General features: G+C 44.9%; 2 long non-coding RNA genes across 2 annotated transcripts in view; one reads left to right on the top strand and one right to left on the bottom strand.

The window, feature by feature from the left end:
• Nucleotides 1–1146: 1146 nt before the first annotated feature.
• Nucleotides 1147–15759, top strand: part of LOC116664915 — a 33777-nt gene continuing 19164 nt past the window's right edge. Inside the window, exon 1 of the long non-coding RNA XR_004321461.1 lies at nt 1147–1328. This is a non-coding gene — a long non-coding RNA (uncharacterized LOC116664915). The remainder of the gene's footprint in view (nt 1329–15759) is intronic.
• On the bottom strand, nt 9509–10406 carry LOC116664914. Its single transcript, XR_004321460.1, has 2 exons — nt 10170–10406; nt 9509–9839 (listed from the first exon to the last, which is right to left on the bottom strand). It is a non-coding gene; the product is annotated as an uncharacterized LOC116664914 (long non-coding RNA).

The raw sequence follows: 15759 nt of genomic DNA, 5'->3' as shown, positions 1-15759 counted from the left end.
GAACTCCGGCAGCCAGGTTGAGAGCAGCGCCGTCCAATGGACCTTCCTGCCACAATGGGAATGTTCCAGAAATTAAGCTGCCCAGCGCGGCAGCCACTGGCCACGTGCAGCTGCTGAGCATTTGAAATGCAGCTAGTATGACTGAGGAATTGGGTTTTTCATTTTATTTCATTTTAATTATTCTAAATTTAAATAGCCATATGTGATTAGTTGCTAAAGTGTTGGACAGTCCAACTCAAGAGGCTACACTGTTAATTACCAAAGATCAGGTACATCCAGTGTAGGCATGAGACTTCAAAAAAGATAGTAATAAAACAGGGATTAATTTATTTATACATGGGCTGTAATGTAGAAGAGTATTGTCTCATTACTAGCAATATACTATTGCCATGGTCATTTTCTATTTGCCTCCTTTCCATGTGGCAAATCAATTTTTTTAATCACACAAGTATTATATTGTGTTTTAAAAAAAGTTAAAAAATTAAGAGTATAACCTATAAAGTGAAAGTTCCTCTCTCCACCACCTCCATCTCCCCCATCCTAATCCCCTTCAGCCCAGAGCATACAAATTCTATGGCCCGTTTCCAGTATATACGCACATGAGTGCACCGACAAGGATCAAAATAGGATCAAACCCCTTTATCGTTCAGTAACACTTCCTTTGCTGAAAACTACATCTCATTCATCCTTCCATTGACTGCATACATATCTACCTTACTCTTTCCTAATAAGCTATTTCATTGTATGGCTATACCATCCGTAATTTATCAGGTCCTCTATTGATGGACATTTTGGTTAATTCTAAATTTTTGACTTTAAAAGTAATATGACAACAAGTGTACAATCAACATGGAGGTGCAGCTTTGAAAGATTGCTCCCTAAAAGTGGTTCAGCAGACACTTCGGTTTTCCTTCCGAAAAGACACTCCCTCCCCTTTCTTTTCTTTGCTAACAGAATTGATTTGGTTCAGGGTCCACCTCAACTTCTCAGGAGTCAGAATTAAGTCCTGATTGGTCTAGGTTAGTCACATGGTCCTATTCCCACTGGCAGTCACTGGTTAATGGCTGGGCATCCAACTCGATTCTGCCCAATGGAAAACAGCAGAAATGTCTGGGGGCCTTGAGAAAACAAAGGGCTCGGAGACATTCTTCTGTCACGTCCAGAACTGCTGCAGCGTTCACACGGATAAGAGGACCTAGTCTGAGAATGAGACAAAGAAGCTGAGAGCGGCAGAGGGGAAAGATGAAAACAACGCAAATCCTTAATACACTGTTGAGCTGCTGAATTAACCATTGCTGGAGCCTCCCTTCTTCTGGGCTTCTTGTAAAGTGAGATAAGTTATTTTTCCTTTCAGACAGTTGAGTTTGGGTTACATTACTATCTTAACCAATGCAGATGGGATTGCTGGTTGAAAGGGTATGCACGGGTTTTATTCTGACAAGTACCCTAAAGTCATTTCTGTTTAACTTTTTCATAGCATGAATGTGGAAATTATTTCCATGGCTTGGACGTATCATCCATCCTCTGGAATAGGAGTTTTACTGCTATGTTAGCCCAAGCATATTTGAGTACCCCTTCCATCAGTATTCCCCGCCTTCTGATGCGCACAGATGATACTGTACCAACTATGAAATCAGAAATCTGGCAAGACTAAAGATGGGAACCTTCCAGAGCTGTGCTTCCTAGCCTTTTCACGTCACATTACACATAGTAAATGATAATATTTGGGGGCACATTAGGGTAAATGGAGAATGCTGCTCAAAAACAAAGGTTTCTAGCCTAGAGTCACAAGGCAGGGGAGAAAATTATTTGGCCCCACTTGAAACTCCATTCATGGAACACTGGTTGTGACTGATACTCTAGAGAGATTCATCATATTTCATTGATTCTAAGCAACATATTTTTCCACATTTTATCTCTGAAATTAAGAAGCATCTTAGAACCAGTAACACCTTATAAGTGCTGTCAGCCAGGGGGCAGGCATCATCTCATTGACATTTTCTACCTTTGCACAAATTCAGTCTGACAATCTTCTCTTGGCCCCTTCCGGTAAAGTCAGGTAAGCCCCAGCATCATGGGGAGTCAATGTTTAATGGGCGCAGAGTTTCAGTTTGGGGTGATGAAAAGTTCTCGAGAAGGATGTTGGTGACAGCTGCACCATAGTGTGAATGTGCTTAATGCCACTGAAGTGTACACTTTTAAAAATCATTAAAATGGTAAATTTTGTGTTATATATATTTTACCAATTTTTTTTTTAAAAGGCCAGCATCAACCTTGCAGAAAGGGTGTCAGTGGCTTGGATGCAGAGACAAGAGTAGGGCACCCTTCTAAGAAACACTGCATCTTGACTTGGGCTCTTGATGGCACAGAGGATGGGATGATGTGAAAAAATTCACTATTGAGGACTCTGAATATGAAGTTCCAGGAATATTCGGAGCAGTTTATCTCTCTGATCATTTTCTTTCTTATGAGTGCATAGGAGTGACAGGAGACAAAAAACACTTTGTTCTAGCCATTCCCTATGTGACCCTGCAGAGGCATCCTCCACCCTTTCCTACCCGCAGGAGGCTGACCTCTAGGTACTAACCTCCATGACTGTATCAGCGAGATCCCTTGCTTCTGGCTTCCAGTTGGGTTCAGCCAATGGGGAGCAGTGGCAGGAGCTTGGAGAGCAAGAGGAGAGAGAGAGGGTGCGGGCATTTACTCCCCTGACCCACTCCCTGCCGGGCTGTGGGTTGGCAATGGCTGTGGTCCTGCTCCTCCACTTCTGCTGTGGGGCAGCTCTCTGCACCCCTGGCTCTCTCCAGGATCTGTCCTTCACCCTTTTGTGGCCTGGGAGTGATATCTACTTCTGCTGCTGCCAGCCCTCCAGGCACTTCCCTCTCCCCTACGGTTTCCCTCAACCCTGCCCACCCCCTTTGCAAGTATTCTTCTCATCAAACCCTCTTCAGTCTCCCCAGCTTTTGAGGATGCTCTTTGTCTCTGGCGGGGTTCTGGGGTTTTTTTTTTCCATCTATATTTTAATAAATCTAAATGATACCTTGTAAATGTTTTGAAAAATGTAAGTGATACATAAGCATGGCAACACAGTTTAATGGGCAGCACTTTTTCTTAGTGGCAGATAATAGTGTATCTTGAAATTGTTGACTTCTCAGATTTGGTGAACCAGGGTAAAATCTCCAATATGCCATTGAGGGTTAAAGAAATGTTTCCAATGTTACACTTCCAGAATTTACTTGAGATGACAGCCAAGCAAGTTTAATGTTTCCAAATATCATACAGTGCAGTTTAGTGCCAATTTTATTCCGTGGGTGAGTACCACTGACAAAACGTCTGTAAGGGCCTCAGGAGCAGGTGGCCTCGGAAGGTTGCCCCAGCTCCGCTGGTCTTCCTGCTCTTGTCCTCAGTTCATCCACACCCTTCCTGTGCATCCCCCGGGCTCTCGCTGTGTCTCCTGCATCACTCTAATAGCTTAGTAAATGCGTCCAAACAACTTAGACCCTTCCCTCTGCTGCCAGAATACATCTTTAAAAAAGCAGAACTCATCATGTTCAAGATCCTTTAATTGCTTCCCTTGGCTTTCAGGATGAAGTTCAAAATTTTAAACGTATCACACAAGACCGTTCAGGGTCTACCCTCGCCAATCTCAGCCTCATTTCCTGTCACTCACTTACATGTGACATTTACGCCAGCCACACAGGACTTGCTGATTCCTAAACACACCACACTGTTACACATTTCCATGAGTCTGTGCTTTCTATTCCCTTGAACTAGAATGCCCCTCCTTCCCTTCATTCAGCTGCCTCCTACTTATCCATCACCCATCACTGATCGGCTCAGTTATCACTTCCTCTGGGAGGCCTTCCTGGATGTTCCAGGTTGCGTGAGCAGAACTTTCTAGCACTCTGTGCATTTCACACTACACTGAAACTGCTCACATCCAAGGGCTGACCCAGGGTAAGAACCCTGAGTCAAAGTTGTTGAATGGATGCATTAATACAAGTTATTTTCCGCTTCTATTGCTTTTCTTGTACAGTACCAACCAGGACACTTTTGGAAGAAACTGCTTTTCTTTTTCTCAGCATTCAATTCTGCCCAGTGGAGAAAGTGACTGGTGGACTCAAAATAGTAAAATAATCCTCAAAGCAGTGCTACCACAGGGCCCTGGAAACCAACCTCACATGCTAAAGACAGACTGAAGATCCGCACTGAGCTGTAAGCACTGATATAGTCAGCGCTTTTAACTTTGAACCTAGACTCTCAAGCTTTGTCCTATGCTGTATTCAATTAGGCAACTGAATGACACTCGGTACAGCATCGCTGCTAAGATCATAGACCTGGTCTAGACTGCCTGGGCCTGTGCCTTGCTTCAGCCACTGACTAGCTGAGCACCTTGGGCATGTTACTTAATCTCTTTATTCCTCAGTTTCCTTATCTGTAAATGGGAATTACATTAACAAACTAAGCTCACAGTAAATGACTTAACATACTTGAATGTTTCTAACAGTGCCAAATGAAGTACTATGTAACTATCAGTTTTTTTTCTCTCTCTCTTTTTCCCTCTATTAAGGGAAAAAGAGAGACATGTCTGAGGAGCAAAACAGACAAGCCGTTTCAGGAGTGGCTTTTGGCTGCGGTGAAGCACAGCTAGCCCTCCTTAGCTAGCTCAGCGTCCACGTAACCAATTCACAGGTCAGAATCATGAGATGTGTGCCTAGTATTGCCAGGGGTCCCCTGAAGAGACCCCTTCCTCCTTCCTCCAAGGCGACCGCAGCGACACATGTCACGTACAGCAGTGTGAACAATGAGTTGTGCCGTTTTTCTTTTCCTGCCCACTGCTTTTGTGTTTGGTAGGTTTCTCTATGTCTATAGCAGTTATACCATGAAAGCTCCCTGTATGTACTGCCCGCATGAATAAGCAAAATGTAAGCCAAGTAATAAGAGAAGTTGAGCACAAGAGTCGTTCCAGAAATCACATGTGGCCTAGATGGTGGACTCCTCTGGCTCCTAGGGATCCTCAAAAACATGTGTGCATCCACCCAACACCACTCCCCCCAGCCCCCCAGCCCCCACTGTTTGAAGCATATTGAGAGTACTTGGGAGTTCTTTGGAATAAACATTCTTAGAAATGCAAGGTTACCTAGAATCCTAGAATTCTGCTGCTGGAGGACGGGGTTAGATACTACATCCAGGTGAGGACTGAGTGGCCCAGCGATGTGTTTCCCCAGCTCCTCGTGGGACAATTTTCTAGCACCCTCACATTTCCCAACATTTGTACTTGAAAATAGAAATACTCTTTAAAAAAAGTGAAAGGCTACCAATGTTTATTGATACCATAGTTTCTGTTTCACCTCGTGTTTGGCTTATTCACTTGAAATATTGAAAATAAATACAGGAGGGCCTGGGCTATGTCCAGAAGGCTGCTGGTAATGGTGTCCTTTGGCCTGGTGACCTGGTTCTAACAGCATCCCGCCTCCCCACTGCTCCGTCTTCCCTTTCCTGGCTTGCTTTCCATCCCTCTACTTTACATTTTTACTGTTTGCCTCTGGCACAAGAATAATCTCCAGGAGAACTGGGATTTTGGTTTATTCTGTTCACTGCCCAATCCTTATCCCATCTGGAATAACACCTGATACTTAGGAGGTGACAAGACATGGGTTGCTGAATGAGCAAGGACTATGAGAAAAATGCCAGGTTTACAGTATGCACCCCTAGACTGCCTGTTTCCTGGTTCCTACACCATCATCCTCAGCACAGTTAAAGCTCAGCCCTCCTGTCTACTTAGTCCTTTAACTCACCAGTAGTCACAGGCAGGAGACAAAGCCCAAGATTTCTAAGCAAATCATTTACACATAAAGGGAAAGCAGACATAACCCCATTAGGACTCCAAACCTTACCCTTCTTTGGAAGGGAGACCCTGATCTCATCTCTTTGCTTGGATTACTGCTCTCCCAGTCAACCATCCACCCCACACCCTCAAAGAGTCACCTGCATTCTCTTGCAAGGTTGGTTTGACGTTTCTTGGAGGTCAGTATTCTCAGAATAACTCGTGGACATATTCAGACACAAAAATCAGATGGAAGAATCCTTTTTACAAGTAAGCATAGGTACTTCTCAAATCAAAGAGTACATGACTATAAAACACTTTATTTTCCTGTACGAATATAATTCAGCCACACTTTGGGTAAGAGGATTGCAGAACTGAAGTAAAACAGTCACTGATGATGGAAAGTAGGGAGAATGGATAATAGTCATGTAAAAGAGACTCTAGGCTGTCTTAAGATCAGGACACATCTTTCCTGGGAAAAGCAACCACTGAGTCCTACCATTAAGCTCTGATATTAAGCAACTGATAACCCCCCACCCCCGCACTGATCCTCCCTCCATTATCACCCTCTCCCAGTGATATGCCAGTGGAATAAACACAAGTAAAAAGATGATGGCTTTTATAAAATCAAGGACCCCTCAGAGACACAAACAGGCAACCCCCCAGGCTTATGAAGCATCCTACAAGTTACATCAGAAGTTGAGTCCCTCCCTCGATTGTCAGCAATATAGCCCAGGAACCATTTCCTTTTTGCTCCCCACCCTGTGCCTTGTACCTGGCACCCAGCAAGCACTTCAAGCATATTTGTTGGATAAATGCCTTTGTTAATAAGGAGTTTTCTGTAATTATTTGGATCAATCAGCTCCCCAGCCCAAAGCTCATAAAATCAAAATAGGGCAGTGTCAATGCAACAGGACTAGAATCTGGCGCCAGCCAGTGGCCCATTCCACAGAGCAGGCTATTGATAGGAACTCTCCAACCAAAACCCACATTCCAGCAGTGATGAGAGGAGCAGTGTCTCCTGTGAAAAGTATCTCAACAGCCCCAAAAAGTAAATATTCCCCACACTTGCCCCTCCCCAGATGTCTTTCAAATTTCTTTCTTGAAAAAAAGTCCTTCCTTTCCATTAATAAAACCTACTTTTTAAAATGAAAGTGAATTGGACCTAAATCAGAAACATAATTGAGAAGAGATCGCCAAACTCAATCCTTGCAGGATCTCATTTATCTAGCAGGTCACTTGAGTAAAAGGACCATTATCCATGGCTTTTGTACAAATACATTTCCTTCTTCAAGGGTAGAGAGTTTAAATTCCTGTAAGGCACTGCACACCCACACACCCATTAATAAACCTGTGGCTCTCCTCTCCTCGCTCAATAAGCGAAGTCGGTCTTTTGAGTACCTTTTAAATAACCTTGAAAAGCCCAACCTTTTTTTTTTTTTTTTTTTTTTAACTCTACAGTCAGGAGTCCACCAGGGTAAGATGAAAGAAGGGAAATTTGGGAGGATTTTGGTTTAACCCACTGACTTCCAGGGAGTTGGCCACGTTCCCCCAGCAGTACTTGGACCCCCTCTGGCCTCGCCCCTCCCCCCTCACCAAGGGAAAGGCGCTGCGACGTGGCCACCAGGGCTACCGGGTCGGGTGTCCGCGCACGCCCTCGCGGCGGCGGTGGTGGTGGCGGCGGTGGTGGCGGCGGCGACCACAGTCTCCAGAGACAAAGTTCTGTAGTGCACTGACTTCTATCATATTCAGAGTCGGAGTGTCTCAGAACTTTGCCTCAAAAGACCAAACAGGCTGTCTTCCTCCAGAAGTTTCTTCCTGCAGGTGTGCTCCCCCCACCCCCAGCTAAGACAAAGAATAACTCGTTAAAAGCAATTTAGCTCAGGATGCGACCGATAATGGAACGGGTCATTAATTATGGAAAGTTACTGCCGCAGTCAGCAGGAGCAAATGCCCAACAGAAATGGTGTTTTAACAGCCCGGTTCGACAAATTCTGGTCGCAATGTCACAGCAAGCGGGCTGCAGGAATCACACACCCTCCCCCTCCTTCCCACCCGTCCCGGATTAGACCCTATTCTCGGTCGAACCCCACCTCTCCTCGGTCCTGCTATTTAAACATTTGCAAGCAGCTAACTCCATCTAACTTGTGGCAACTTTTTACCTTCCCATCTGGAAAGTTGGTAGGGGAGGGGGCGGCACGAGGTGGCATTCTCGGAGCTGGAAGAGTTAAGGGAGGATGGGGGGCGAATACAGGTCCGGGAAATGTCCCGCAGATGGGACGGCCCAGGAAAGCAAGGCTGTGCGGGGCCTCCACAGCGGCTCCCCTTCCCCCAGCCATTCCCACCACTCTATTCCCGGTCTTCCCGCAGCCCGCGCCCAGCCCCAGAACTCGAGTATATGCAGTCCTCTCCCCTCCGCTCCACCCACCCACTCTTTAGGATTCTCCCGCAGGCACAGAGCTTCCCGCGGACTCCGGACAACCTTCCCCCCTTGCACACAGCCCCCAACACCACCCCTCTGCTCTGAGCCCGCGCCCTGCACCCCCTGTCCCTCCAGTATCTACGGCCATCCGCCTTCCCTACCCCGACAGCCCCCTCCCCCTACATACCGCACCTGAACAGCTGTTGCACCCGTGCAACAGGTCTGGAAAGTGTCTTCCCCACCTTCCCCCCAACCGCCCGCCACCGTCCCCTCCCCTACGACCCCCCAGGGCCAGGGCCGGAGGGGCAGTGGGCTGCGTCCCCGGGGCCGGAGTGCACAGGCTGCTGGCGAAGTGCGGGGTGCCCAGAGGCGCCGGGGGCTGGGGGTGGGTAGTCGCGATCCAGCCTCCCTGGGCTGGGGAGCCCTCCCGGGTGGCCCCTTCTGAGCCCGTTGCAGGCTTCCCAGCCTGCCCCTCCAGCGCCGGCCGCCAGGCATTCCCGGGCGGGCTCCCCCCCTTGCGCTCCGCTCCGCTCCCTTCCATCTTGACTTTTGCCGACGTGGAAATTTTGGGTTTGGAGACGACCTGCGCTCTTATTGGCTGCCGGCGGGCGGGGTCGGAGGTCACGGCTGCTCTCGCTATTCCGCGCCAAGGGGAGCCGCACAGCGGCTGGTGTCAAGTCAGCAGGTTCCCTCCGCCTCCCCGGGGTCACGTGCGCCCCGGGCGGGCCCCGGAGCCACCTCTTTATGCAAATAGAGCGACCGCCCTGGGCTGGAGGCGGGGCGGAGGCGGAGTGGGCGGGGGCGCGCGGGGCGGGGACGCGGCACGCTGGCCCGGCCTGGGGAGGGGCCGGGAGGGGCGGGGTGCTCCAGGTGGCCACCTGGCTCGGCGTCCTGCCCCGCCCCCTACCTACCCAACCCAACTCCACACTTGCCCGCCAGTCCCCCTGCCCCCCTGCCCCTTGTGCCTCCAGAGAGTCTGCTGGACCTTGTCCCCGGCCAGTCCCGCTGGGCCTAAGGAGCCGGGTTTTGGAAGGTGCCCCTCAGCTGCCCGCTTCCTCCGGAGTCCCTTCCACCAGGTTGAGCCGCGGTCCCCTGAGCTGGGGAAGAGGAGGCGGCGAGGCTGCCTGCAGGGCAGAGAACGAAATGGAAACCTTGGGGAGGGCAGTTTCCTCCTCTAGCAGGGAGTTGAGAGAACTATTAGCGAGATTCCGGGTAAGGGAATTCTAGGACAAAGCAAAATCAAGAATTCATCGAGGTTAAAAGTACTCCCTTTTAATTAACTGCTTATCCCCCCTCCTTTTTCCTCTCCCCCCCCAAAAGAGGACAAAATAGTAAAAGTACCAGTTCTGATTTTTTTTTTCCCCTTTAAACAAGTCTACAAGGAATAACCGAAGGCCGGTCCATCTCCACCCCGCCCTCTGCTGAGTACTGACTGGGCAGCGGAGATTGGAACCCGGGACTCGTTCTCCTCCTCACATCTGGATGGAGGTGTGACTTGGGCAGCTCAGGATTCCGTGAGAAGTCAATGGGTCATGTAAAAGGAATCAACTCTTAACGTAGTTCCCCAAGCACGCCAAGGAAGGTGCTTTTCTGGAAAGAAAGGGAATGATGACTGGCCACATGAACAGGACCTCTTCCTTGCCTCCCCCTTCCCCAAGGAAAGGAAAGGAACAGCAATGCAAAGGTAGAGCCGGTATTATAAGTGCTGACTCTGATGGTTATTGTAAGATCTGCCAGCCTCTAGTCACCAAGAAAAAGGAAAGGGGCTGCATTTTTAAAAATATAAATATTTCTCAGAATTGGCCTAGTTATTTTTTCCTTCGTATAATAAAATGTCTGTATCATCTTTCTCATTTTTCCATTAGTCTGACCGAGTGATACAGAAAAGCAAAAGATATATTTTCATGGGAAGATTCTTACCTGTAAATTCTTCCCAGCCTCTCTTCTTAATTTACTCTCTCCTTCTCCCCATTTCCCCCTATGGAAAGATAAATCATTGCTCCTTCCAACTGTTTTATCCTCAAGGATCTTTCCACTCTCCTTTCTCTTTCCTCTCCACACTTGGTTTATCTGCCCCTTCCCTGATTTGCAGGGGCCTCTCCCTGGCATTGTCTCGTTCAGCCCCCCACCCCCTCCTCGGCCAAGGCCTGCCGGCAGTGCTTGCTGGGCCTCGGAGTTGGTCCAGGCTCTGCCGCCTGTTCTGTTGTGTGCACTGGAATATTGATTTTTCAGTGTGTGTGCGCCGGCTCTGTAAAAATCAATATTTCAGTAGCTCGAGCACAGCGCAGGGCAGTGTAATGGAGCCGGCCTGCTGATGTAACGTGCAGGGTCCACCCTCAGCGATTGAGGTCAGTCAGAAAATGGCAGTGTGCTTTCCTATTTCATTGTTTGCTTCAGAGAGAAGGAAGGAGCTTGCATACCGTTGTGTACATCAAATTCCAGGACAGAGTAACCTTAGTGCTGCTGGGTAACACGCAAACCAAGTTAGAAAGTTATATAGTCTTAGGCAAAAATGTGAAGGAAACCTCCCATGATCCGTTCTAAGAACTCCTAGGTAAGAGATTGGGGAGGGGGAGTTATTGTCTGCCATCAATCCCACCAAATTTCACAATGAGAAGATAAAAACAGGCTCATTCCTGGTAACGGCTAGGGTTCACCTTCTAACACTGGATATATGGAGTCATTATTAATGTACAGCCCCTAAAACATGCTTTTGATTAATGAGGACAAGAGCTTTCTGGCATGATTTGAAGACGAAGAAAAAAATGGTACCCACTTGGGGGCCATCCTCATAACATGTTCAGCAGATGTGGAAAGATGCTGCGCTTAGAGTCAGGCCAGTGGGTTCTGGCCAGACATCCCCCATTCGGGAAGCCTTTCTGATCTTTTCACCTCTTTGTACCTCAGGGACTTTACCTATAAATTCAAGTGTTAGACTAAATGGCCTCTAAATACTCTCCAGTTCTAACACCTGTGATTCTACAGAAAAAAAAAGTTATAGTTAAAGCCTTCAAAAACAAAAATAAAATTGAGTGTATACCATGGATAAGAAAAATAGACTAATACCAGAAGTGTTGCAGAAACAGAAGGTAGATATGTTCTTGCTTTAGTCGTGTATTTTATTTTCTTTTAAATTATATTTCAGTGCAATCTTTTGAGCCTAACTTGGCTGTTTTTTAAAAGGCACTTTTTTTGACCTAGCATTCCTAAGAGTTTTCCCTAAAGAAATTATTCATATCACTGGAAAGATGTTTATTACTGCCAATTTTAGAATATTGAAACATTAAAAACAATGTAAGTTTCCAATAATAAGGATTTATTAAATAAAATATGGTATTCCATGGAACACAACTATTTAATAAGGTGGTGCTGAATGGGTATTAATGTCAAAGATTTGCATTTATTGGAATATATGTACTGTTTAAATCTCTATCTGTATATATCTCATCGTGGTAAAGGAGATGGGCTCTGGAGCCGATCATCTGAGTTCAGATCTCTCTCTACCACTAGCTGTGTGGCTTTGGTCACCTATAAATGATGTATCTCAGTTTCCTATTGCTGCAGTAACAAATTACCACAAATTTAGTGGCTTAAGACAACACAGATGATTATCTTAGAGTCCTGGAGATAGTCCAAAAGCAGTTTCACTGGGCCGAAATATCCCCTGTGGAAGCTCAGGGGGGAATCTGTTTGCTCGCCTTTTCTAGAAGCTGCCTGCATTCATTGTCTTGTGGCCGCTTCCTCCATCTTCAAAGCACAGCACTCCAACCTCTGCTTTGGTCCTCATGTCTCCCTGACTCTCACCCTCCTGTTTCCTTTTCAAAAGGAATCCTTGTGATTACGTTGGGCCCACCTGGATAATCCAGGATACTCTCCCCATCTCAAGATCCTTAACTTAATCACATCTGAAAAGTTCCTGTTGCCCTGTCAGGGAATGTATTCATAGGTTCCAGAGATTAGGATGGGGGCGTCTTTGGGGCCATTATTCTGTCAATCGTGTAGGTCTAAAATCATGTCAGCAGGGTTGTGTCCATTTCTGAAGACTCTAAGGGAGAATTTGTCTTTTTGCCTTTTCGAGTCTTTAGAGGCTGCCTGCATTTGTTGGCTCGTGGTCCCCTTCCTTACTCTTTAAAGCCAGCAATGGCCGGTGGTCTCTTTCTCAGATTTTATCGCTGCCACACTGACTTTTCTGACTCCCTCTTCTGCAATTAAGAATCCTTGTGATTACATTGGACCCAGCTGGGTAATCCAGGATCAGCTCCTTATTTTAAGGTTAGCTCATTAGCACCTTAATTCTATCTGCTACCTTAATTCTCTTTGATGTGTAACATCGCATATTCACAGTTTCCTGGGTTTAGGACGTGGACATCTTTGGAAGGCTATTCTTCTGCCTACCACACTCGGAATAATGGTGGTAATCTGCACTGTAAAGTTTTTGAGATGAACAAAAGAATCAATACATGTAAAGTGTTTAGAACAGTACCCGGCACATAGTAAGTATACTGCACTAATTAGCCCGTAGGAAGCATTCCATAACAGTTATCTATTACAGTTATTATCTGGAAAGGAAATGTAGAATGTCAAAAGCAGTTTTATCTGAAAGGTGGAATTAAAGTTGATTTTCATTTTGCTCAAGTTTATTTTTTCTTTTTTCTACCAAGACCATGTATTACTTGGGCACTTTCTAAAACTAAAGAAAGAGAGAGACAAACCAATAAAAGGGGTCATCAGAGTACAACAGGAAAATGACTTAATTTGGGGGTTAAAAGATTCAGGCATTTGTTTCAGCACTGCTGCTAACACAAACTGTGATACTGAGTAAGTTGCAGGAAATCTCTGCATTTCAGTTTTTCTCATTGGTGATAGGAGGGAGATTAACTATATATTTTGCAAGGTCCTCCCCATTCTAAATGCCATACATCTGGAGTTTTAAACATCAACAAACTGATAAGCGGTAAAGAAGGCTGCTTAGTATATAAAGAATGCCTACAAAGTCAGAAAGAAAAAAGCCTCATAAGGAAAAAAGAAATAGTAAAAAGCATAAGCAGGCATTTCACAAAAGAAAAACAAATGGTAACTAAGCGTAGGTAAAGTTGTTAAGCCTCATTAGTAACAAGGAAATGCAATTTAAGACTTCAGTGAGGTATCATTTTATACTCATTAGGTTGGCAAAAGCCAAAAGTCTGATGACTAAACAATTGGAGATGACATAAATGAATGGGAATGCTTACACAGTGCTTCTGGGAGTCTAAATTGGTACAACTACTTTGGAAAACAATTTGACATTCCCTTGTATTGTTTATCTTGTAGAGTTAAACATTAACAGACCTGATGTTCTGAGTTTCCACCCAGAAAAACTCTTGCACATGCTTGAGAAGGGTCATAGCAGCACTGCCAAGAACATTGAAACATGAAAACAGTCCACAGCAGAATGGATAAACTGTACTCTGCTCACACAATGGATTATTATACAGCAGTGAAAATGAATGAAGTGCAGCTCCTCATTTGGCCAGGGATGAAGCTTAGAAACATAAGTGAAAACAAGCAAGTCCTGAGAGACTATATATATCATGATATCATTTTATGAAGCTCAAACACAAGCAAAATCAAACAAAGTTTATTTTTTGAGGATTCATAATAAGTGATTAAAAGCAAGGAAATGGTAAACAGATAATTCAGGATAGTAGTTACTGTTGGGGTGTGGAGGGAAGGAAGTTGGGCAGTGTAACTGATAGTGTTCTAGTTCCTAAATTGAACAGAGAGCTCATAAGTCTTCATTTAATTCTGCATCATAAGTTGCATACGAGTGAGATATATATATATTTTGGATCTATGAACATTAGATTAAAATGATTTTTTTAAGTATACCATTAAGGGGCTTCTGTATTCTGATCTAGGATGCTTTACTTTTGTAGTTGATACTAATCACTTAGATTCCTTCCAAATTCATAAAAGCAAACTCTTTATTGTTAGTTTGCTATTTGCAATCCTGCTAGTTAAATAGAATTCTTAACAGCCTGGGCTTGTGCAACAGTTGTTTTCGGTTTATGCTCCAATGAACCACATATTCTCTGAGATCCAAACCCCTAGAGGGGTTTATACCTGCAGAAAAAGTACCTCCCAAAGTCTTTGCAGCCTGTCTTCTGTGTGCCCCAGAGCTAGCCACTTTTTTGGCACCTTCAGCAGCAGGGGCTGAGATACATATGAGGTTCATAAATATCCAGCCCAGCCCAGCCCAGGTGAATTTGTTGCTGTTCTGATTCATTACAGTGTTTATTTCAAAGCTGAAGAATCACATTCTTTGTTCCTCTGAATTGTTTTCTGTCTTTTTATAAGATTTGTGCATCGAGTCCAGAGGGGCTTGGTCTCAAATCCTGCAACAATCCTGGCATTTGTGTTATTTTTGACTTTCATCTTGATCAAATGGTCTCCCAAAGAATGAACAGCTTTGTTGATCTGCTTTTCTATTTCCTTGACTCTAAGTGAAGCATTTGGAACCAATTATCAGAACTCAGGGGTACCTTAAATATCAATATATCCGATGAGAGGATTGGCTTGCTTGGGGTTTGCCAAATGAAGTTGGTGCCAAGTGTGTGGAGGAGGATGGATGCGGACACTCTTTGGGGTAACAGTGACACCTGGCATCCAAATGTCACCACTTACATCCACGTTTGGATGTTGGACACTATAAACACATCAGTTGGGTGAAGTACTGGCTTGTAAGACTCAGTATTTAAACTGGAGTGGCCCCCAAGTTGTTACCTATCATTTGTGTGAGATCTTCAGTTTTGGAGACAAAAAAATTTTTTTAACTTATCATGAAAAACTCCCAAAAATGTACAAAAGGAAAAAGAGTACAATGTAAATATACTCTATAAAATAGATACAAAGCTCATATAAAAAGTATAATGAAATCCATCACCCATAACCTGTTTCAGTAATTATTAACTCATGAACAGTCTTGTTTCAGTGTATTGCCCCATCCCTTCCAGGATTATTTTGAAGCAAATCCCTAATGTCATGAGGTGTAGCTACTGTGAATGGATCATTGTGATAAGTAATCTCTAAGGTCCTAAGAGAACATTATTAATGGCAATATTGAGTACAATCTCTGTTTGCAACATTATTGCAAGCTATTTATTTTAATCAGTTAAATAAATGAGAGGCCACAGTTCTTCCCATTTACAACAACCTTTAACTTTCCAGTGGAGGACTTTTCTGAGATAAATTCAAGATATGGAGAATTAACTGCAGAACTTTATAGCTGGGGGCAGTGGGGAGAACAATAGAAGGATTTAACTTCTTTGAAGTTTCTATTTCTTCAATCTCACCAGTCAACAGAGTATTGAAAGGGTCAATGAAATAACTTCAGGTCAATTACAAGAGCCTTAGCTGCTTAGTCTCTCCATCCTACATGAAGTTATCTTCCTAAAGTACACCTTTGCCCATTCTTTTAATCAATGTGAGTGTTTATTACTGCAAAGCATTGTACTAGGCATGGGAGGGGATT

Source organism: Camelus ferus, chromosome 7 (genome assembly GCF_009834535.1).
Source record: "Camelus ferus isolate YT-003-E chromosome 7, BCGSAC_Cfer_1.0, whole genome shotgun sequence".
Taxonomy (NCBI): domain Eukaryota; kingdom Metazoa; phylum Chordata; class Mammalia; order Artiodactyla; family Camelidae; genus Camelus; species Camelus ferus.
This window is presented reverse-complemented; position numbering and strand designations above follow the sequence as displayed.